Source organism: Peromyscus leucopus, chromosome 5 (genome assembly GCF_004664715.2).
Source record: "Peromyscus leucopus breed LL Stock chromosome 5, UCI_PerLeu_2.1, whole genome shotgun sequence".
Taxonomy (NCBI): Eukaryota; Metazoa; Chordata; class Mammalia; order Rodentia; family Cricetidae; genus Peromyscus; species Peromyscus leucopus.
In genome coordinates this window covers 47,113,435-47,139,319 of record NC_051067.1, presented here as the reverse complement: position 1 = coordinate 47,139,319, position 25,885 = coordinate 47,113,435, and positions in this window count along the sequence as shown.

Here is a 25,885-nt window from a genome sequence, read left to right as displayed (position 1 = left end):
TGTCTCATCCATTCAGAGGGCCTGATCCAGTTGGGGGCCCCTCAGCCATTGGTTCATAGTCCATGTGTTTCCATTCTTTTGGCTATTTGTCCCTGTGCTTTATCCAACCTTGGTCTCAACAATTCTTGCTCATATAAACCCTCCTCTTTCTCGCTAATTGGATTCCCGGAGCTCTACCCGGGGCCTAGCCGTGGATCTCTGCATCCAGTTCCCTCAGTCATTGGATGGGGTTTCTAGCACGACAATGAGGGTGTTTGGCCATCCCATCACCAGAGTAGGTCAGTTCGGGCTGTCCCTCCACCATTGCCAGCAGTCTATTGTGGGGGTATCTTTGTGGATTTCTGTGGGCCTCTCTAGCACTTTTTTTTTTTCCTATTCTCATGTGGTCTTCATTTACCATGGTCTCTTATTCTTTGTTCTTCCTCTCTGTTCTTGATCCAGCTGGGATCTCCCACTCCCCAAAGCTCTCTTTCCCTTGACCCTCGCCCTTCATTACCCCCACTCATGCCCAGGCTGTTCATGTAAGTCTCATCCATTTCTCCATCATTGGGTGATCCCCGTGTCTTTCTTGGGGTCCTGTTTTCCAGGTAGCCTCCCTGGTGATGTGAGTAGGAGTCCAGTTATGCTGGAGAGGCTGTGGAGCTAGGGGAACTCGCCTCCACTGGTGGTGGGAATGCAAGCTTGTATAACCACTTTGGAAATCAATATGGTGCTTTCTTAGAAAATTGGGAATCAATCTCCCCCAAGATCCAGCTATACCACTCTTGGGCATATAACCAAAGAATGCTCAATCATACCACAAGAGCACTTGCTCAGATATATTTCTATCAGCATTGTTTGTAATAGCCAGAGCCTGGAAACAACCTAGATGCCCTTCAACTGAAGAACGGATAAATAAAATGTGGTACATATACACAATGGAATACTACTCAGCAGAGAAAAACAATGACATCATGAGGTTTGCAGGCAAATGGATGGATCTAGAAAAAAAAAAATCATCCTGAGTGAGGTAACCCAGACTCAGAAAGACAAACATTGTATGTACTCACTCATAGGAGGATACTAGATATAGAACAAGGATGACTGGACTGCTTTTAGACTTTTAGCAGCAGTTCCACTGAGATTCATTCGGATGAGGACTCAGAAGCTTCCAGTTTGAGGAAACAGAATCAGCTGAGAAGTTGGCAAAGTGAGGTTAGCTGTGGCCTGTTCTGCTTCTTTGATCTTTCAGAATTTACCCCAATAGCTGGCCCTGGGTTTTTTTTTTTTTTTTTTTTATTAATAAGAGCATTCAAGATTCGTGCTACAAACCTGTCATTAAATTTTCCTGAAGTATTCCCTAGCTTGTCCTTAATACTTTCTCCAAACATAGAATAAAACATCGGGATATAAAGAGATAAGAGAGGAGAGAGAGCAGAAGAGAAGAAGGAGAGAGACAAAGAGAATGAAGAATGAATGAATGAAAATGAATGTTCTATGAAGGAGTCCAAGCTCTGGACCAAAGATCTTGGAAAATGAACTTGTAAACAACACAGTAGTGCATGGATTTCTTTCTATTTCTCCTCTCCTCTCCTCTCCTCTCCCCTCCCCTCCCCTCTCCTCTCTTCTCTTCTCCTCTCCTCTCCTCTCCTTTCTTCTCCTCTCCTTTCCCCTTCTCTTGACACAGCCCCAGAGAATTGAGGCAGCATAAACATTGATTTAAAGTGAGAACAAAAAGCAGCCAACTCTCCAGAAGTCAGTTCTAAGTATCACTGTGAGTGTTTCATTTGTATTTTGTTGTGTGTCCTTGTGCATCAGGCAAATATTTTTGTTCCTTCCCTCTTTTATTGACTTATATAACATAATGTACACAACTTTACATTATAGTAAATGTTTTTAACTTCACATCATAGTCTTCAGGATATTTGTATATTGTTCTGGGGAAATGATTGTTACATATTGTTGTATGTAGGATAATTATATCACATTAGATCAAAGGTCCTCAACCTTCATAATGCTGCGACCATTAATACACTCATGTTGTGGTGAACCCAACCATAAAATTATTTCATTGCTACCTCATACCTGTACTTTTGCTACTGTTATGAATTGTAATGTAAATATCTGATATTCTGGATATCTGACATGCAACTCCAAAAGGTGTCATGTCATGACTCACAGGTTGAACACCACTACATTATATTGAAACATAACCATTTTTGGCCCTTATTTAAAAATTAAATGTGGCAGCCGGGCGGTGGTGGCGCACGCCTTTAATCCCAGCACTCGGGAGGCAGAGGCAGGTGGATCTCTGTGAGTTCGAGGCCAGCCTGGTCTACCAAGTGAGTTCCAGGAAAGGCGCAAAGCTACACAGAGAAACCCTGTCTCGAAAAACCAAAAAAAAAAAAAAAAAATTAAATGTGGCTTAAGAAAATGTGTATAGAGATCCAATTAACAAGGAAAAGGCGTATGACATTTAATTCTACATATAAACTTAGCTCAGCAGCAATAACCAGGTGTGTCTCCTTTCACTACGAAAGTAATTTCTTAGGAGAGATTAGCATCTAAACCAGTAGAGTTCAAATATAGCAGACTATTTTACATCATCTCAGTCATCTTCAATCCAATTAGCTGAAGGCTTTAAAAGAAAAAGACACATGGACTTTGTGGAAGAGTGTTCTCCCCAGAAAATACTGCTTTCACGTGTAAGATAAGAATTAGTTCCTTCATGGGTTTCCAGCTTGTCAACTGCCCTTGGATGTAGCAGATAAAATTGAGAACATTATATTCCCAAACATACACTAAAACCCTTGAAACACAAAAGTACAAATATTTTGAAACCCACCAAAGAAAAGGACAGTGATATGTCGTCTAAACAGGAACAAATGCTTTGTGGATTCTCATGAGAAGAGTCAATAGCACCTCTAAATGCACAGATCTAGTGCTGTCAGCAAAAGATTTGATTCATCAAAGCCTGTGAATAATCAAAGCCTGCACAGGAAGATAGAATATGTAGTCAGAATAACCTTATGACTATGAGAAGAACTGATTCATGTCAAACACTCTAAAGCTGTTTTCCTAAGCCAAAATACTTCCATGGGCAAAGTTTGTCAAATGTTTGAATGAAACATGCAGCACAGATTTTTACCAGATTTCTCACAGCAAACAAAACAGAAGGGAATGCTTTCCAGTTAATTTCATTAAGTCAGCAACACTCTGACAAAACAGAACAAACCAAGTTTCTAAACACACATACAAGATCAGTGTTTCTCATGAACATCCATGTGAAAGTTCTTAAGAAAAAAATATTAGTATACTGAATCCACCAACAAGATAAAGAGTAATATATCATGATTGACTGGGGCACCCCCTGGGAATGTTAATTTAATTTCAAAATTTGGAAACCCATCTATGTAATTTTTTAATCCAGTTTATTAATGTAGGTACTTAGTGGTATGAACTTGCCTCACAGAACTGCCTTCATTGTGCCACACAGAGTTGGGTGTCCTGTTTTTTTTTTGTTTTTTTTTTTTTTTCATTTTCACTCAATTCTAAAAAGTTTAAATTTCCTTCCAGACTTCTTTCATGACTCAATTTTCATTGAGTAGCAGGTTGCTCAGTTTCCATGTTTGCCCACTTTCTGCTTTTCTATTGTTGATATCCAGCATTAATCCATGGTGATCAGAAAAGATACAGGGTGTCATTTCAATTGTCTTATAACTATTAAGACTAGCTTTATGTCTTAATATGTTGTCAGTTTGGGGAAAAGTTACTAATCTGTGGAGAAGAAAGTATATTCTTTAGCATTTGGGTAGAATGTGCTGTTGATGTCTGGTAGGGCCATTTAATTTATGATGTTATTTAACTCCAGTGTTTGTCTTTTTATTATTTTCTTGATGACCTCTATTAGAGTATTGAAGTCACCCACTATCACTGTGTTAGGGTCACTTTGTGATTTTAGTAGTAGCTTCTTTTACAAACTTGAATGTCCCTTGCCTTGGTGTATAAATGTATAGAATTATAATATCCTCTTGATGGACGTTTTCTATCATGAGTATGTAGTACCCGTTCCTAACTTTCTGATTAGTTTTGGTTTGAAATATGTTTGTCAGATATAAAAAGAGCTACACATGCTTAATTCTTGATTTCATTTGCTTGGAATCCCTTTTCTATCCTTTCACCCTAAGGTGATACTTATTCTTAATGGCAAGGTATGTTTTTTGGATGCAGCAGGAAGATGAACCCTGTTTTATAAACCAAATCTGTTAGTCTATGTTTTTTTTTACTTGGGAAATTGAGACTAATGAGATACTAATGAGAAGTATCTATTAATTCCTACCACTTGGTGGTGGTGGTGGTGGTGGTGGTTCCTCTTTTGATGTAATATTCTGGGATTATTTCTTCCTGTGATGTAGATTATCTTCTCCTGACTGAACTATTCTTTACAGTGCCTTATGGAGAGCTGGACTGGTGTACAGAAATTGTTTCAATTTATTTTTATCGTGGAATATTTTAATTTCTCCATGGACTGTAATTGGTAATAATCAGAGAGAAAAAGGGGCTATCAACTTGAGTGGGGTGCATAGGAAGGGTTCAGTGGGGTGGAGCTGGGAACAACTGAAAGGGGAAAGTGATCTAATTCTACTTCAGTTAAAAATGGTTGTGAATTTTCTTAGAGGAAAAAGATGCATGGATAAAAGTTCTGTCTTACTAATTCTGACTAGTTTTAGTTTGTTAAAATATTTTATTAATTTTTTAGAAAATATTATGTGATGCCTTTTGATAATAATCCCCACTTCCCTAATTCTGAAAATCTATCCTTTCCACCCTTCCCTCTCTACTCATACAGCTTTGGGTTTCCTTCTTTTAAACCTATTAAATCCAATATGTGTTGCCCATCCACTCCTGCAAGTAAGGCCTGCCCTAGAGTATAGTTGACCTATCAAGAGTCACATCATTAAAGAAACTGACTCTCTCTCCCCCAGTAGCTGTCAGATTTCAATAGCTCCTCAACTGCTGGTAGGATTTCAAGCCCACTGCATCCCAAATGCTGAGATTTTGTCTAGCTTGAGCTTTCACAGCCCTGTATAAGTTGTCATAATTGCTATGAGTTAATATGTGCATCTGTTGTGTCTGGCAACTTGTTTTCATGAAGTTATCCACCACTCGTGACTCTTACAATCTTTTTGCCTCCTTTTCTACAAAGATCCCTGAGCTTTGGGTAAAGGGATGTGACACATATACCAATTAGGATTGAGAACTCTGCAAGTTCTTATTCTCTATAACTTGACTAGTTGAGGATCACTATGTTAATTGCCATCTACTGTAGGAAAAAATCTTCTTGGAAGAGGGTTGAGAGATGGACTGATCTATGATTATCGCAATATGTCATTATGAGTCATTTAATACACCCATTTAGCCAAATATTATTGGGTTCTACCCTTAGGTCTATGACCTATCTATCCACAGGTTCTTTGTCCTATAATGGTGCCAGTTATAGGTTTCATTTCATGGAGCAGGCCTCAGATCAATCAGTGATATTCTTGTCGTTATGGCACAAGTGGGCAAATCTTTTCAGACCAATTGTTATTGCAGCTTGCAGGGCTCACAGCATGAAAACACTGATGATATCTTTTCTCCAATTTTTGTTGTTTGTGTGTAAATTGTTTCAAGGCTGATTACTCTGCATTGGATAACTAATAATGGGGCTCATACGTAGAAGGAGCTACTTCTCCATTTTACAGCAGTCATTAGTACGTGTAGTTCTTTGTGTAGTGGTGAGATCCTGCATAGAATTTTCTAGCACAGTGAAAGCTAGCCAGTAGGGATGAAGCTTCCAGATGAATACAAGTTTGATTTCTCCATTGCCCTGTGTCTCCATTGCATGTAGTGTCTTTAGCAAAAGAGTCTTACCATCAAGTTCATAACTTATCTTGGCACTAAGATACTTGCTAATTCAAGTTTATTGCTGCTTTGTTTACAATAGCTAGTAAATGGAATCAATTTAGAAGTACCTCAATTGATGAATGGATTAGGAAAAAATATACATAGGAAAATACATATATACAATGGAATGTTATTCAACTGTAAAGAAAAAGCATGCATTTTGCAGATATATATGGGGAAAACTGCAGGTACACAGCTGAAATTTTTAAAAATTGAGTGTGGTTGGGCCTGGAGAGATGGCTCAGAGGTTAAGAGCACTGACTGCTCTTCCAGAGATAATGAGTTCAATTCCCAGCAACCACATGGTGGCTCACAACCATCTGTAATGAGATCTGGCGCCCTCTTCTGGCCTGCAGTCATACATGCAGACAGAACACTGTATAGACAGTATATAAAAAATTGAGTGTGGTAACCCAGGAACAGAATAACAAATGTTTCATGTTTTTTTTCATACATGGATCCTAGCTTGAATCTCTAACTTTGTGTGTATTCAATTTTGGGTTCCCATAGAAGTCAGAAATTCAGAAAGTGGCCATAGGTATGAAGGTACCTTGAAAAGAGAAAATAATAGAATGTAGGCAATGTGAAAGCATAGAAGGGAACTATTAGGGGTATAAAAATTTAAGAAGGGAAAAGGTAGCAGACACTGTAGACAAGGGGATGATTGAAAGTGTTAACTAAAATGATGGAATTGTCATCTGAACCTTAGCTACAGGGATTGTGTTGTAGATATACCATTGCAGACTCTTCTTCTTTGCATTCTAATTGGTTATGCTTTTCTGAAATGGTCTGTGTTGCAAAGAGAAATTTATTTCATAAGAGGTGAGAACTACACTTATTTGCATCCCTTTAGTTTCCTTCTATTCTCTTATTTTGCTAGCTCTGATTATAAGCATTCTATTGAATAGGGGTGGACATAATGAACAACTGTCTCAGTCTTGATTTTAATAGTATTCCTTCAAGTTTTTCCACATTTGGCAATGGGTTTGTTGGCTATCCTTTATTTAATTGGGGTATGTTTCTTCCACCTTCTTCTCTCTAGGACTTTTATCATGAAAGCATGTTAGATTTTTAAAGACCTTTTCTGAATCTATTCAGATGATCATATGTTTTTTGTCTTTAAGTCTATTTATATAGCTTATTATATTTATTGATTTGTATATGTTGAATCTCCCTTTTATCTCTTGGATACTCGATCATGTCTACTTATCTTTTTGATGTGTGTTTGTATTTGATTTGCAAGTATTTGCTGAAAAATTTGCATCGATATGTTCGTCAGAGATCTTGGTCTGCAGTTCTCTTCTTTTTGTATCTTTATCTGGTTTGAATATTAGAGTAATAGTAGCTTCATAGATGGAGTTTGGAAGTGTTACTTCTAGAATAATTTTAGAACAATTGGCTGTAGTTCTTTAAATGTTTTGTAGAATTCTTCTGTGAATCCACCTGGACTTAGACTTTTTTTACTGGAGATTTTTATTAATATGTTAATCTCATTGTTGTAGGTCTATTTAAATTATTGATCTATATTTGACTTTGAAGAGTCAGTGTTTCTGGAAATGTATACATTTCTTTTAGGTCTTTATAATGTACTACAATATGCTTTCCAAAATATGCCCTTATTATGTTTTTTATTTAATTACTAACTGTTGTGATGTCTCCCTAGTCACAACTAATTTTATTATTATTGGTCTTCTCTCATTCAGTTAATTTGGCAAAGGATTTGTCAACCTATTCTACATTTTCAAAGAACCAGCATTTCATTTATTGATTATTTGGACTGGTTTCCATTTCATTAATTTTTTCTCAGGTTTTGATTATTTATTTTCATCTGCATTGGGGATTGGTTTCTTCTTATTTTTTCAAAGTCTTGAGACACATCATTAAAGTATTTATTTGAGCACTTCCTAATGTTTTCATGAATCTTTTCTTTATTTAAAAAAAAAAAAATGCCTCCTCTTCCAATAGGTCCCTGAGCTTTGAGGGGAGGGATTTGATGGAGACATCCCATTTAGAGCTGTGTGTTCCAAGGTCTCTCTCTCTCTCTCTCTCTCTCTCTCTCTCTCTCTCTCTCTCTCTCTCTCTGCAGTAATGTCCTGGTGTACATCTCTGCATTTGTTCCATTCTGCTGCAGAAAGAAGCCTCTCTGATGATGGCTGAGTAAGGCACTGATCTATGACTATAGCAGAATATAATTAGGAGTCATTTTCTTGTTCCTTAAAAAAAATTTAGACCAGTAGTGTTTGGTTTCACCCTGGGTCTCTGGGCTATCTATTTTCTAGTTCCTCATCACCCAAGCAATGTTGGGCATGAGTTCCATCCTGTGGAGTGGGCCTTAAGTCAAACCAGACATCGGTTTCTTCCCCCAAGCTTTGTAACACCTTTGCCATAGGATGTTTTGCAGGCAGGACGCATTGGAGCTCAAAGGTTTTGTGGCTGAGTTGGGGTTTACATTTCTCTTAGGTAACCTTTAGAGTTCTGTCCTGTGGCAAAGACACTAGAACATGGCGGTGATAGTTCTATGTATGCACCAGCTCCCTGCTTTGGTACAATTATCCCTAAATTCAATCCAAAATACTCCTTTCAGTAGTCTCTACAAGGCTGGTTTAGTGGTCATAAATTCCTTTAACCTGCATTTTTCATGGTAAGTTTTTTGTTTGTTTTCTGTTCCCATTATGATGGGAAGTTTTGCCAGGCAGCATAGACCAGCATAGACTGGTTTGGCATCTGTGTTCCTTCTGAACTTGAAACATATTGCTCTAAGTTCTATTAGCTTCAGAGTTTCCATTGAGCGACCTTCAATTATTCTGAAGAGTCTGGATTTAATATGTGACTAGGTCTTTCTCTCTTGCAGCTTTCAATACCCTTTCTTTGTTCTGTATATTTACTGCTTTAAGGATGATATGGAATGGGAAGTTTATTTTCTAGTACTTTCTATTTGGTGTTCTATGTATCTATATATGGGTGGGCATTTCTTTTCCTAGATTTTGGAAAGTTTCTTTTATCATTGTATTGAAGCTGTTCCTATGCATTTGAGCTAGAATTCTTCTATGCCCATAATTCAATAGATTTAGTTTTTTCATGGTGTCTAAGTTTCTGCATATTCATTTAATGGGCTTTCAATTTTTTAATACTTTCTTTAATAGAGTAATCCAATTCTTCCACTTTGTTTTCAAGCACTACTATTCTATATTCACTGTGCCTCATTCTGTTGGCAAGGCTAGCCAGTGAACTTTTTATGACAATTATTAAAGTTTTCATCACTAGTTTCATTTCAGTTTGGGTTTTCTTCAGTACTTCTACCTCTTTATTGAATTCAACTTTCATATTCTGCATTTTCTTTATTATTATTTCACCCAGTTTTTGACTATATTTTCTTGGACTTCCATCAATTTATTTTCCTGTCTTCTTCAAACTAATGTGAGTGTTTACTTGCACATTTAGAAAATTTCTTGACCTCTTTGAACATTTTTACAGTTTTTCTTTTGACTCCCATGTCTTGACTTTCCTCTAAATTCTCATTGGGGACCATTACTATGGGATTGGTGATCTCTGGAGGGGAAATGTTTTCAGGTTTTTCATATTGATTTTGGGGTTTATGCATCTCATGTTAGGTTATTGGTTGTGTCCTCCAATGTGAGTTTTTACCCTGCCATGGGTGAGGCAGGGTGGCAAACATGTCTTTGGGAACATTCAAGGGGGTAGAGTCAAAAGGAACAAGTCTATTACCAGGCCTGCATTGCAGCTAGAGGGAGTCCCAAGGTAGAGCAAAGGCCTGGTGGCTTGAGGAGAGTCGTGACTGGATAGAGAGGAGACAGCGTGGCTGAAATGAGGGAAGTCAGGTCTCTTACCAGGGACTAGAGGCAGCTTAGGCCAGCCACATGGAGTGCAGTTCCCTGGGCAGCATTATAAAATTAATATCAAAAGTGAAAAAGAACATGACAGCACAACATACCCAAAACTGTGGGATATAGCTAAAGCAATTCTATATGGGTAGTTGTGTTAATTATGCACCTCACTGCTGGAACAAGACCCCTAACAAAAGCAATGCTTTATTTTACAAAAGACATTATTTTGACTCTCAGTTTGAAGATACAGTCTGTCTTAGTTCGAGTTTCTATTGCTGTGAAGAGTCACCATAAGCATGGCAACTCTTATAAAGGAAAACATTTAACTGGGGCTTGCTTACACTTCAGAGTACACTTCAGAGTACATGGCGGGAGCATAGTGGCATGCAGGCAGACATAGCACCGGAGAAGAAGCTTTTTGATCCACAAGGAGCAGGAAGTGAACTGGCTTGAGCTCCAGAGACCTCAAAGCCTCGCCCCCAGTGACACACTTCATCCAATAAAGCCACACCTGCTACAACAAGGCCACACCTCCTAATATTGTCACTCCCTATGGACCAAGCACTCAAACACATGAGTCTATGGGGGCAATTACTATACAAACTACCACACCGTCCATCCTGAAAAAGCATAAAGCAGCTGATCACAGTGTACTTACTCTAAGGCGGAAAGCACAGATCAATAAGTCCTGTTGCTCAGCTCCCTTTTGTCCTTTTATTTAGTCTAGAACCCAAGCATATAGAATGATAATTGCCCGCATTTAGGGTGAGTCTTCCCACCTAAAATAGGCTAGTTAGATATCTCTCACAGGTATACCTGGGGATTATTTCCTAGGTGATTATAAACCCTGTAAAATTGCCAATCAATATTAACTAACACGGCATTTAATAGCAATAAATGCTTTACTTTTTAAAAGGATGAAGTGGTACTGGAGAGTTGGCTCAGTGGATAAGAGAACTTGTTGCTCTTATACAAGTCCCTGGGTCAATTACTCGTACCCATGGCAGTTCACAACCTCTGTAATTCTAGTCCTGGGGAGCCAACACACTCTTCTGACCACTGAGAGCACCAGGCATACATATACATACATGCATTCACATAAACTAATTTTAAATTTTTTAAAAAAGAATAAAGTTTCCCAAGAGGGGTATACTGGATCATGTAGATCAATCACCAATTTTCTGAGAAACCATCATATTAATTTCCATAGTGGCTATACTAGTTTGCACACTCACCAGCAATGGAAGAGTGTTACCTTTGCTCCACATCCTTACCAGCATGAGCTGTCACTTGTGGTTTTTTTGTTTGTTTGTTTGTTTGTTTGTCTTAACCATTCTGCTAGGTATAACATGGGATCTCAAAGTAGTTTTGATTTGCATTTCCCTGACTGCTCAGGATGTTGAACATTTCTTCAAGTGTTTCTCAGCCATTTGAGATTCCTCTGTTGAGAATTCTCTGTTTAGATCTGTACCCTATTTTTTTTAACTGGATTATTTGGTTTGTTGATGTCTAATTTCTTGAGTTCTTTATACATTTCTGATTTTACCTCTCTAGCAGGTGTGCAGTTAGTGAAATCTTTTCCCATTCTGTAGGCTGCCATTTTGTCCTATTGACAGTGTCCTTTGCCTTACAGAAGATTTTTCAGTTTCATGAGGTTTTATTTATTGATTGCTGTTCTTAGTGCCTGTGCTATTGATGTTCTGTTCAGGAAGCTGTGTCCTATGCCAATGAGTTCAAGGTTATCCTCACTTTCTCTTCTATCAGATTCAGTGTGTCTGGTTTTATGTTGAGATCTTTCATCCATTTGAACGTGAGTTTTGTGTAGGAAGATAGATATGGATCAATTTTCATTCTTCTACATGCTGACATCAAGTTAGACCAGCACTAATTATTGAAATGGTTAATTTTTTCCATTGTGTATTTCTGGCTTGTTTATCAAAAATCATGTACCCATAGGTGACTTAGGTAGAGTTTCTATTGCTGTGAAGAGACACCATGACCATGGCAACCCTTATAAAGGAAAACATTTAATTGGGTTGCTTATAGTTCAGAGGTTCAGTCCATTGTCATCATAGTGAGACATGGTAGCATGCAGGCAGACACAGTGCTGGAAAAGGAGCTGAGAGGGGAGAAGGGGCTATATCTCATCCTCCAGGCAACAGGAAGCAGTCTGGGACATTGGGAATGGCTTGAGGATATATGAGATCTCAAAGCCCACCTTCACAACGACACAACTTCCTCTAACAAGGCCATACCTCCTCCAACAAAGCTACACCTCCTACTAGTGACAGTCCCTTTGGGGGCCATTTTCTTTCAAACCACCACAATAGGTATATGGGTTTATGTCTGGGTCTTTGATTCAATTTTATTGATCAACATATCTGTTTTTATGCCAAAAGCATTCAGTTTTTATTACTATAGCTCTGTAATACAGCTTGAAATTAGGAATGATGATATCTCTGGATGTTTGTTTATTGTACAGGATTGTTTTAGCTTTCCTGCTTTTGTTGTTGTTGTTTTTCATATGAAGTTTAATATTGTCCTATCAAGGTATGTAAAATGTTGTGTCAGAATTTTGATGGGGATTGCACTAAATTTGTAGATTGCTTTTGGAAGGATGGCCATATTTACTATATTAATCCTGTAAATCCATGAGCATGGGAGGTCTTTCCATCTTCTGACATCTTCTTCAATTTCTTTCTTCAAAGACTTGAAGTTTTTGTTTGACAAGTCTTTCGCTTACTTGGTTAGAATTACCCCAAGATACTTTGTATTATTGGTGGCTATTGTGATAGGTGTTTCCATCATTTTTTTCCCTCAGCCCACTTGTCATTTATATATAGGAGGGATACTGACTTTTTTTAGTTAATCTTGTATCCAGCTACTTCACTGAAGGTGTATATCAGCTGTACGAGTTCCCTGGTAGAATTTTTGGAATAGCTTGTGTCCACTATCATATCATCCACAGATAATGATACTTTGACTTTCCAATTCATATTCCCTTAATCTCCTTAGGTTGTCTTCTTGCCCCTGCTAGAACTTCAATTACTATACTGAATAGATATGGAGAGAGTGGACAGCCTTATCTTGTTCCTGATTTAGTGGAATTGCTTCGAGTTTCTCCTCATTTAATTTGTGTTGATTATCAGCTTGCTGTATATTGCCTTTATTATGTTTAGGTATGTCTCTTATATCCCTAATCTCTCCAAGACTTTCATCATGAAGAATTATGTCATAGGTTTTTTTCAGAATAATTAGAAGATTATGTGCTTTTTTTCTCTTTTAGTTTGTTTATATGGTGGATTACATTGACTGATTTTTATGTTGAACCATCCCAGTATCTCTGGGATGAAGCCAAAGGACACTCCATCCTACCACAAGGACACTTGAACAACCATGTTCATTGCAGCTTTATTCATAATAACCAGAAACTGGAAACAGCATAGATGTCCCTCAATCAAAGAATGGATAAAGTAAATGTGGTACAATTACACAATGGAGCATTATTCAGCTGTTAAAAACAATGACATCATGAACTTGGCAGACAAATGGATGGAACTAGAAAAGATCATTCTGAGTGAGGTAACCCAGACTCAGAAAGACAAACATGGTATGTAATCACTCATAAGTGGACATTGATGTTATGTAAAGGATAATCATGGCCCAATCTACAGACCCAGAGAGGTTAAGTAACAAAGAGGACTCAGGGGTGGTGGTGGTGTATCAATCTCCCTAGGAAGGAGATATAGAATAGATTTTGTGAGTGGACTGGGGCAGGGGGGATGGGAACACGAGGGATCAGGTGTGGGGGTGAGAGGGATGGAAGGAGAGAGTGCTGGGAGAGATAACTGGAATTGGGGAACATTTGAGAGGTGTGCTGGAAACGTAGTGCAGTAGAAATTCTCTAGAATCTATGAGAGTGATCCTAGCAAAATCTCCTGGTAATGGTAGATGTGGAACCTAAACTGCCCATTATGGTGATATTGTGTTCCTCAATATATTGTGTACCCTAATAAACTTATCTGGGGTCAGAGAACAGAACAGCCACTAGATATAGAGGCCAGAAAATGATGGCACACACACCTTTAATCCTAGCATTTGGAAGGCAGAGATCAGTCTAAATCTCTGCGATTCAAAGCCACACTGGAAACAGCCAGGCATGGTGACACATGCCTTTGATCTCAGGAAGTGATGACAGGAAGCAGAAAGTTATATAAGGCATGAAGACCAAGAACTAGAGCCTTTGTTAAGTCTATAGGCTTTTAGCAGCAGTTCAACTGAGATCCATTTGGATGAGGACTCAGAGGCTTCCAGTTTGAGGAAACAGGATCGGCTGAGAAGTTGGCGAGGTGAGGTTAGCTGTGGCCTGTTCTGTTTCTCTGATCTTTCAGAGTTCACCCCAATACCTGGCTCTGGGTTTGTTTTTATTAATAAAAACCATTTAAGATTTGCACTACAGCCCATCTTCTATAACCTGGCAAAGCTCCTAGCTGTGGGACTGGGATATCAACCCAACCACAAAACCTTTAACCTACAACCTGTTCTACTTGTAACATGTGCTGGGGTAATTGTGGCGCAGAACTTGTGGAAGTGGCCAATCAATTACTGTCTAACTTGAGGCTCTTGCCACGAGAAGGAGCCGATGCCTGACTCTGCCTAGATGACCAGGAACCAAAGGCAGGATAGCCCAGAGACCCAGAATAGAACCAAACATGACTGATAAATAAATAAAAATTAAAAAGTCAATGAAATGATTCCTAATGATATTCTGCTATACTCATAGATCAGTGCCTAGCTTAGTTCTGATCAGAGGGACATCATCTAGCAACTTATGGGAGCAGATGCAGAGACCCACAGCCAAACACTAGGCAAAGCCAGAGGAACCCTGCAGAAGAGCAAAATGAGAGATTGTAGGAGCGAGAGGGGTTGAGGACACCACGAGAAGTCAGAAACACAGACCTTGTATGGGTCTGAACTAGATTTTCTGCATATACCTTATGGTTGTGTAGCTTGGTGTGTTCTTGTGGGACTCCCAACAATAGGAATGTGTGTGTGTGTGTGTGTGTGTGTGTGTGTGTGTGTGTGTGTGTGTGTGTCTGGGGAAGGGGGGTGTCCCTGATACTTTTGCCTATACTTGGGACCCTCTTCCTCCTACTGGGTTACCTCACCCAGCTTTGATATGAGGGTTTGTGCGGGTCTTATTTTATCTTTTAGGCCAGGTGAGAAGAGAAACTGAGAGGAGTGGAAAAGGGAAAACTGCAGTCTGGATAAGGATCTAACATATGAGAGAAGAATAAAAGTTTAAAAAAAAAAAAGAGAGAGAGAATAGAGTTTCCTGATAATCTAATGCTATGCTTCAGAAAATAAGAAAAATAGAGTACAAATTAAATGCAAAGTCAGCGGAAGGAGCATAAAACATCAGAACAGAAATAAGTCAAGTAGAGACCAAAAAGCCATAGGGAATCAAGGAAAATACAAGCTTTAAAAAATAAATAAAATCGCTGGGTGGTGGTAGCGCACGCCTTTAATCCCAGCACTCAGGAGGCAGAGCCAGGCAGATCTCTGTGAGTTCGAGGCCAGCCTGAGCTACCAAGTGAGTTTCAGGAAAGGCGCAAAGCTACACAGAAACCCTGTCTCGAAAAAAATAAATAAATAAATAAATAAAATCACTAAACACTTGCATAAAATGATATTTATGTATGAAATCAGAAATTAATATGTAGATAATTGTACAGGTTATAGATTAATATAGTAAACACCTCAGAAGTAAACAGGATAATAAAATACTATTATTAATAATTATGTGACAACATATTTGATAACTTACATGATGTGGAGAACTTCATAAAAATATATACCAAAATTGAATCTTAGAAAAAGATAAAAATTATGGCCACATCAAAGATGAAGAGTTTGAAGTGTTAATTTAAAATCCACAGAAATACAAAGGTCAAAACCAGATGGCTTCAGAGCTGAATTCTACTAAACTTTCTTTTTATTTTTAATTTTTTTTATTTAAAATTTTTTCTTTTCACATGCTAAACATAGTTCCCCCTCCCTCTCTTTCTTTCACTCCCCCCCCATCCCACCCCCATTCACGCCTCAGAGAGGGTAAGGCCTCCCATGGGGAGTCAACAAAGCCTGGTGTATCCAGTTGAGGCAGGACCAAGCCCCTCCCTTCTGCATCAAGACTAAGCAAGGTACCCCACCATAGGGAATGAGCTCCCAAAAACCAGTTCATGCACCAGGGATAAATCCTGGTCCCACTGCCAGGGGCCCAACAAATAGACCAAGCCATACAACTGTCACTCACATTCAGAGAGCCGAGTTGACTCCCATGCAGACTCCTCAGCTGTCAGTTCAGAATCCATGAGCTCCCACTAACTCAAGTCAGCTGTCTCAGTGGATTTCCCTAACATGCTCTTGACCCCTCCCCATTGTTCATATAATCTCTCTTCCCTCTCTTCCACTGGACTCCAGGAGCTCAGCCCAGTGCTTGGCTGTGGATCTCTGCATCTGCTTCCATCAGTTAGTTACTGGATGAAGGTTCTATGATGACAATTAGGATAGTCACCAATCTGATTACAGGGGTAGGATAGTTCAGGCACCCTCTCCACTATTGCTAGGAGTCTTAACTGGGGTCATCCTTGTGGATTCCTGGAAATTTCCCTAGAACCAAATTTCTCCCTAACCCCATAATGGCTCCCTCTATCAAGACAGCTCTTTCATTGCTCTCTCTCCATCCCTCCCTGAACTGGACCATCCTGTTCACTCATGTTCTGACTTCTCTTCTCACTCTGCCCCCTGCTCCCAGTGTACCCAGGAGATCTTATCTATTTCCCCTTCCTAGGGCAATCCATGTTTATCCCTCTTAGGGTCCTCCTTGTTACCAAGACTCTCTGAGGCTGGGAGTTGCAGCCTGGTTATCATTTGCTTTGCATCTAATATCCATTTATGAGTGATCACATACCATGTTTGTCTTTCTGGGTCTGGGTTACCTCACTCAGTATGATTTTTCTAGTTCTCTGCATTTGCCTGCAAATTTCATGATGTCATTGATTTTTATAGCTGAGTAATGCTTCATTGTATAAATGCACCACATTTTCTTTACCCATTCTTCCATTGGAGGGGCATCTAGGTTGTTTACACATTCTGACTATTATGAATAATGTTGCTATGAACATAGTTGAGCAAGTGTCCTTGTGGTATGATTGAGCATCTTTTGGGTATATATCCAAGAGTGATATTGCTGGGTCTTGAGGTAAATTGATTCCTAATTTTCTGAGAAACCACCATAGTGATTTCCAAAGTGACTATACAAGTTTGCACTCCCACCAGCAATAGAGGACTGTTCCCCTTGCTCCACATCTTCTCCAGCATAAGCTGTCATCAGTGTTTTTGATCTTAGCCATTCTGACATGTGTAAGATGGTATCTCAGAGTCATTTTGATTTGCATTTCCCTGATGACTAAGGATGTTGAGCAATTCCTTAAATATCTTTTAGCCATTTGAGATTTTTCTGTTGAGAACACTCTGTTTAGATTTGTACCCCATTTTTAAGTTGGATTATTTGAAATTTTGATGTCTAGTTTCTTGAGTTCTTTATATATTTTGGAGATCAGTCCTCTGTCAGATGAAGATCTTATTTACCATGTATCTTATTTACCATGTTCTTTGCCTTACAGAAGCTCAGAAGGTTCTATTTATTAATTGTTGCTCTCAGTGTCTGTGCTACTGGTGTTATATTTAGGAAGTGGTCCCTTTGTCAATGCATTCAAGGCTACTTCCCACTTTTTCTTCTATCAGGTTCAGGGTAACTGGATTTATGCTGTGGTCTCTGATCCTCTTGGACTTGAGTTTTGTGCAGGACAATAGATAAGGATCTACTTGCATTCTTCTGCATGTTGACATCCAGTTATGACAGCACCATGTGTTGAAGATTCTTTCTTTTTTCCATTGTACAATTTTGGCTTCTTTGTCAAAAATCAGGTGTTCATAGGTGTGTGGATTAATGTCAAGGTCTTCAATTCAATTCTATTGATCCATGTGTCTGTGTTTATACCAATACCATCTTGTTTTTACTGTAGCTCTATAGTAGAACTTGAGGTCAGGGATGGTGATGGCTCCAAAGGTTGCTGTATTGTACAGGATTCTTTTAGCTATCCTGGGTTTTTTGTTTTTCCATATGAAGTTGAGTATTGTTTCCTCACGATCTGTGAAGAATTGTGTTGGGATTTTGATGGGGATTGCATTGAATCTGTAGATTGCTTTGGTAAGATTGCCATTTTTATTATGTTGAGCCTACCTATCCATGAACATTGGAGATCCTTCCATTTTCTGATATCTTCTTCAATTTCTTTCCTCAAAGACTTAAATTTCTTGTCATACAGGTCTTTCATTTGTTTGGTTAGAGTTTCCCCAAGATATTTTATGTTATTTGTGGCTATTATAAAGGGTGATGTTCCTCTGATTTCTTTCTCAGCCCATTTATCATTTGTATATAGGAGCTCTACTGATTTTTTAAGTTAATCTTGTATCCTGCCACACTACTGAAGGTGTTTATCATTTGTAGGAGTTCTCTGGTAGAATTTTTGGGGTCACATATGCATACTATTATATCATCTGTAAATAGAGAAAGTTTGACTTTTTCCTTTCCAATTCGTATCCCCTTGATTTCCTTTTGTTGTCTTATGGCTCTAGCTAGCACTTCAAGTACTATATTGAATAGATATTGAGAGAGTGAACAGCCTTGTCTTGTCCCTGATTTTAGTGGAATCACTTTGTATTTCTCTCCATTTAATTTGATGTTGGCTGTTGTGTTGCTGTAAATTGCCTTTATTATGTTTAGGTATGTTCCTTGTATTTCTGATCTCTCTAGAACCTTTATCATATAGGGGTGTTGGATTTTTGTCAAAGGCTTTTTCAGCATCTAATGAGATGACTATGTGTTTTTTTTTCCCTTTTAGTTTGCTTTTATGGTAGATTACATTGACAGATATATTGAACCATCCCTGCATTTCTGGGATGAAGCCTACTTGATCATGGTGGATTTTTTTTTTTTTTTGATGTGTTCTTGGATTTGGTTTGCCAGTATTTTATTGGGTATTTTGTAGCAGGAATCTTAAAGGTTCTTATTAATAAAATCAAACCTGAGCCGAGTTATTGGGGTCCATGCTGGTAGATCAGAGAGACAGAACAAGCCACAGCTATCTCACCTTGCCAATTCCTCAGCTGGTCCTGTTTCCTCAGACTGGAATGGGTCTCAGCTGAACTGTGCTGCTCGAAAGCCTGAAGCTTAACCAGCCACATGCTTAACCAGCCAAATGCCTCTAGTTTCTGGTCCTCATGCCTTATATATCTTTTTGCTTTCTACCACCACTCCCTGGGATTAAAGGCTGGCTTTCTGGGATTAAAGGTGTGTGTCACCATGCTTGGCTATTTCCAGTGTGGCCTTGAACTCACAGAGATCCAGAGGGATTTCTATCTCTGGAATGCTAGGATTAAAGGTGTGAGTGCCACCATTTTCTAGCCTTTGTATCTAGTGGCTGTCTGTTCTCACCCCAGATAAATTTATTAGAGTACACAATATTTTGGGGAACACAATACCACCACAGTATTTATTGAGTATTTATCAATGTTAATGAGGGAGAGTGGTCTGTAATTCTCTTTCTTTGTTGCATCTTTCTATGGTTTGGGCATCAGGGTAACTGTAGCCTCATAGAAAGAGTTTGGCAATGTTCCTTCAGTTTCTATTTTGTGGAACAATTTGAGGAGCATTGGTATTAGGTCTTCTTTGAAATTCTGTTAGAATTCTGCACTGAAACCATCTGGCTCTGGGCTTTTTTTGGTTGGGAGACTTTCAATGACTTCTATTTTCTTAGAGGTTATAGATCTATTTAAATTGTGTATCTGGTCTTGATTTAATTTGGGTATGTGGTACCTATCCAGATAATTGTCCATTTCTTTTATAGTTTCTAATTTTATGGAGTACAGGTTTTCAAATATGACCTAATGATTCTCTAGATTTCCTCAGTGTCTATTGTTATGTCTCCCTTTTCATTTCTAATTTTGTTAATTTGGATATTCTCTCATGCCTTTTGGTTAGTTTGGATAAGGGGTTGTCTATCTTATTGATTTTCTCGAAGAACTAACTCTTTGTTTCATTTTTCATTGATTATTTGTATTGTTCTCTTTATTTCTATTTTATTGACTTCAATCCTCAAATTGATTATTTTGTGTCGTCTGCTCCTCCTGGGTAAGTGTGTTTCTTTCTTTTTTTTTTTTTCTTTTTTCTTTTTGGTTTATTTATTTATTTATTTATTTATTTATTTATTTATTTATTTATTTATTTTTGAGACAGGGTTTCTCTGTGTAGTTTTGGTGCCTGTCCTGGAACTTTCTCTGTAGACCAGGCTGGCCTCAAACTCACAGAGATCCACCTGGCTCTGCCTCCTGTGCTAGGATTAAAGGCATGCACCACCACTGCACAGCTTCAGTGTGTTTCTTTTTATTCTAGAGCTTTCAGGTGTGCTGCTATGTAGTTGGAAGTTTTTCTATGTCCTGCCCAGTCCCAGCCACTCAGATCCAAATAAACATACAAAGGCTTATACTAATTATAACTGCTCAGCCATTAGCTTAGACTTATTACTGACTAGCTCTTACATTTAAATTAACCCATAATTCTTATTTATGTTTAGCCATGTGGCTTGGTACCTTTTCTCAGTTCTGCCTTGTCAGCTTGCTTCTTCTGTGTCTGGCTGGTGACTCCTGACCCTGCCCTTCATCTTCCCAGCATTCCTTTAGTCTGCTTGCCCTGCCTATACTTCCTGCTTGGCTACTGGCCAATCAGTGTTTTATTTATCAACCAATCAGAGAAACAAGTCACTAGTGTGAGATTTCTCCAAATTCTTTAAGTAGGCACTTAGTGCTATAAACTTTCCTTTTAGCACTGCTTTCATGGTGTCCCATAAGTTTGAGTGTGTTGTATATTCATTTTTATTGAATTCTAGGAAGTCTTTAATTTCTTTCTTTATTTCTTCCTTGACCCAGTGGTGATTCAGTTGAGCATTGTTCAGTTTCCATGAGTTTTTAGGCTTTCTGTGATTTGTGTTGTTGTAGTCTAACTTTAAGCCATGGTGATCCAATAAGATACAGGGGGTTACTCATTTTTTTTTTTTATCTATTGAGATTTGCTTTGTGATCGAGTATGTGGTTAATTTTAGAGAAGGTTCCATGAGGTGCTGAGAAGAAGGGATATTCTTTTGTGTTTAGATGTAATGTTCTATAGATGTCTGTTAAGCCCATTTGAGTCATAACATCTGTTAGTTCCTTATTTCTCTATTAAGTTTCTGTCTGGCAGACCTATCCATTGGTGAGAGTACAGTCTCCCACTATTAGTGTATGGGGTTTGATGTGTGATTTAAGCTTGGGTATTGTTTCTTTTACAAATGTGGGTGCCTTTGTACTTGGAGCATAAATGTTCAAAATTGAGACTTCATCTTGATGGATTTTTCCTGTGATGAATATAAAATGTCCTTCTCCATCTCTTTTGATTAATTTTAGTTTGAAGTCTATTTTGTTAGATATTAGGATAGCTATACCAGCTTGATTTTTAGGTTCATTTGATTGGAAAATCTTTTTCCAACCCTTAATTCTGAGGTAATGTCTGTCTTTGAAGTTGAGGTGTTTCTTGTATGCAGCAGAAGTTCAGATGCTGGTTTGGAGACATTCTGTTAGCCTGTGTCTTTTCATAGGCAAATTGAGTCCATTGATATTAAAGGATATTAATGATCAGTAATCATTAATTCCTGTTGTATTTTGGTTTTGGTGGTGATGGTGGTAGTGTGTGTGTGTGTGTGTGTGTGTGTGTGTGTGTGTGTGTGTGTTTCCCTTCTTTGGGATTGTCTAGTGTGAGATTATTATTGCCTGTGTTTTTGTGGGTTCAGTTAACTAACTTTCTTGGGTTGGATTTTTCCTTCTAGTACTTTCTGTAGGGCTCGATTTGTGGTTAGGTATCTTTTAAATCTGGTTTTGTCATGGAATATCTTGTTTTCTTCATCTACAGTGACTGAAAGTTTTATTGTATATAGTAATATAGGCTGGCATCCATGGTCTCTTGGTTTCTGCAAAATGTCTGTCCAGGACCTTCTGACTTTCAGAGTCTCCATTGAGAAGTCAGGTGTTATTCTGATAGGTCTATCTTTATATGTTACTTGGCCTTTTTCCTTTGCAGATCTTAGTATTTTTTTTCCTTTACCTGTATGTTTAGTATTTTTATTATTGTGAGGTGAGGGGCTTTTTTTTTTTTTTTTTGTCCAGTCTATTTGGTGTTCTGTAAGCTTCTTAAATCTTCACAGGCATTTCCTTTCTTAGGTTGGGAGAGTTTTCTTCTATGCTTTTGTTGAATATATTTTCTGTGCCTTTGAGCTGGTATTATTCTTTCTGCTCTCCCTATTATTTCTAGGTTTGGTCTTTTAATGATGTCCCAGATTTCTTGAATGTTTTGTGTTAAGACTATGTTGGGTTTAACATTTTCTTTGACTGACAAATATATTTTCTCTATCATATCTTCAACACCTGAGATTTTCTCTTCCATCTCTTGCATTCTGATGGTAATGTTTGCATCTGTAGTTCCTGTTCATTTACCCAGATTTTCTATTTCCAGCATTCCCTCGGTTTGTGTTTTCTTATTGTTTCTATTTTAATTTTCAAGTCTTGAAGTATTTACTTTACCTGTTTGATTTTTTTCTGGGCTTTCTTGTCTTTCTTTAAGGGATTTTTTGTTTTCTTCTAATTTTTTTGTTTGTCTTTTCCTTGATTTATTTAAGGCAATTTTTCATTTCTTATTTAAGGGCCTCTATCATCTTCATAAAGTTATTTTTAAGGTCATTTTCTTCTGCTTCATCTGTGTTGGCATGTTCAGGTCTTGCTGTTGTAGAACCAGTAGGTTCTGTTGGTGCCAAATAGCTATTTATGTTGTTGAATGTATTCTTACACTGCCACCTACCCATCTGAATTTGGGGTAATTATAGGTACGGGTATTGATTCTTCTCCAATTGGTGCAGGTGGTGTCTGTGCCTCTGGGGACTACTGATGCCATGGGATATGATTTCAGAGAGTTAGGGAGGGGGATGCTGGGTTCCATATGTTTAGGGGGAGGACTGGGACTTGTAGGTTACAGGGTCCAGTGGGTGGTGGGTGTGGTGGAGCAGACTGCCCATAGGAATCTTACCTGCTGACCAGCTAGCTGCTGGATCTTTGATGGGTAGGGGATCTCTGCTAAACTTTCAAGGAAGAATTAATGCCAATACTTTTCAAAACCTTCCAATAAATAGAACGGAAGGAATAGAATACTTCCTAATATGTTTCATGAGCCCAGTATCACCTTAATCAATGTACCAAAGATATGACAGAAAATCAAAACTGCAGCTTAATATCTGTGGCAATTGGGGAAACGTGAGCAAATTTGCTCATGAGGAAATATGAGCAAATTAAATTTTAAAGTATATTACAATAATTGCACACAACAATAAACTAAGATTTATCCCTGGCACTCATCTAGCTTAGCAAATGTAAATCAATCAACATGATCAATTACACAGTGAGACAAAAGCCAAAATGACATGGGCATTTCAATTATCCACGCCTATCTCCCCCCCAAAAAAAATTAAAGAAAGACCATTATCAATTCTTGTAAAAATAAATCTCAATAGTGCCAAACATGATGGTATGAGCATGATGATACATGATGGTACTTGGGAGACAGAGGTAGGCAGATTTCTATGAGTTCAAGACCAGCTGGGGCTACATGGTAAGACTTTGTCTCAAGTATATATCAATAGTTGGAGAGGTGGAGAGGTCGCTCAGACATAAGGACAACTTGCTGTTATTGAAAGGAACATAGGTTTAGAGCCTGGCACCCAATAGTAGCTCACAACCACCCATAATTCCAGTCTTAAGTGATTTGAAAACCTCTTCTGTTCTCCAAAGGCACCAGGCACACATGTGGTGCACAACAAAAATATAATATAAAAACTTTCTTTATAAAGTTTCCATGATTCAGGTGTAAAAGAAGAGCTCATCATGATATAGCCATTCACAAAAGTCAGCAATCTGCATGATAATCAGGGGGAGGAACTGAAAGCTTCTCTTCTAAAATGTACAAAGTAGCAGGAATCTTAAAAGTTCTTATTGATAAAATCAAACCCGAGGCCAGTTATTGGGGTCAATGCTGGTAGATCAGAGAGACAGAACAAGCCACAGCTATCTCACCTCACCAGTTCCTCAGCTGGTCTTGTCTCCTCAGACTGGAGGCCTCTGAGTACTCATCCAGAATGGGTCTCAGCTGAATTACTGCTCAAAAGCCTGAATGCTTAACCAGCCAAATGCTTAACCAGCCAAAAGCTTAACCAGCCAAAATCTTTCTAGTTTCTGGTCCTCACGCCTTATATATCTTTCTGTTTTCTACCACCACTCCCTGGGATTAAAGGCTGGCTTTCTGGGATTAAAGGCGTGTGTCACCATGCTTGGTTATTTCCAATGTGGCCTTGAACTCACAGAGATCCAGAGGGATTTCTATCTCTGGAATGCTAGGATTAAAGGTGTGAGTGCCACCATTTTCTAGCCTTTGTTTCTAGTGGCTGTCTGTTCTCTGACCCCAGATAAATTTATTAGAGTACACAATATTTTGGGGAACACAATACCACCACATTTCCTCTCTTTTTGTCTAAAATTAAAAAAGCTTATAACTAATACAAGAAAAACTATCTTCAATAAGTATATGCAATATACAGTCAAGATTACATTAACAATGTCTAGTCCATTAACATTTGACAGATCCAGACCAAAAAACTCCATTATATATATTAACAATGTCCAGTTCAGTAACATCTGATAAACTCAAACCAAAAAATTTTCATTACTTATCTTATTTAAAACAAGTAGTTCCTTTTTAAAAGTAGATTCCATAATCTCCCTTTTTATTTTATCATATCCATATTTTCTTTTTTCTTTTCATAATACATTCAGTAGCCTACCTTTTGTCATTTTTATATCTTCCCCTTTTTCTTCAGTGTAGATTCAATGATCTACCTATTTATCCTATTATTTCTTTACCTTTTTTCTCAGAGTAGATTTGATGATCTATCTCATATCTATATTCTCTTTCTTTTTGCTTTCTAGGGGTGAAGATATCTTTAGGGAATCTTGAAAAGAAAATTTTGGGGTTAATCATCAAGTCCTGTATCGTTTGTCCAGTCTCTGGATAATAGGAAAGTTCAGGGCTTGTTTCAAGTCCTTGTTTGAGTAGTCTGTCAGGCTGGATCATCTCAACTAGTCCTCTCAAAATTGTTCTAACCAGTTTGTAGTCCAACGTCAGTTTTTCCATGGTGTTAATCGGCTTAATGGCTTTATCATAGTCCATGTGGAATCATCGTTGTAGGATCCTGTCATCTTTTTAAAGATTTCAAAGTCACTGTTAGGCATGGTCATGGTTTCCTGCAGACTTTTTTTTTTTTTTTTTTGCCTCCTCTGTGGTTTGGAGCAATCATAGTCTGATAAATGTCTGTCTCTCGGAACCATGAACATTCTTCCCTAGAACAGAAAATCTTCACAACAATTTCTCCCCACCATTTGTCTTGCCAAACTTTTCCAAACTGACCTTTGCCGATGCTTTCTTGTAACACGATGGTCCTGGCAATTCTTCTCTGAACCAGCAGCAGTAAACCCTTCATCCTAGGTAGCAGCATCACCACAGTCACCAACATGATGAGAAGGAGCTGGTAACGTGGAGCAGTAGCCACTGCTTCCATGGTCCCACCACTGTTTGTGGTTCAGTCCGGGCCAACGCTTCTCCCAAGCCTCCTAGGCCGGCCTCAAACTCGGGATCCTCCTGCCTCTGTCTCCTTCAGCAAATCCTACAAGCGTGCGCCACCACAACTGGCTGAGTGTAGCTTGGGCCTGAGATGGGGCTCATAAGGCCACAGGCAAACAGCTTTTTCATGAATTCGTAACACGAACGTTGGGCGCCAGAAGTAGCAGGAATCTTAAAAGTACTTATTAATAAAATCAAACCCGGGGCCAGTTATTGGGGTCAATGCTGGTAGATCAGAGAGACA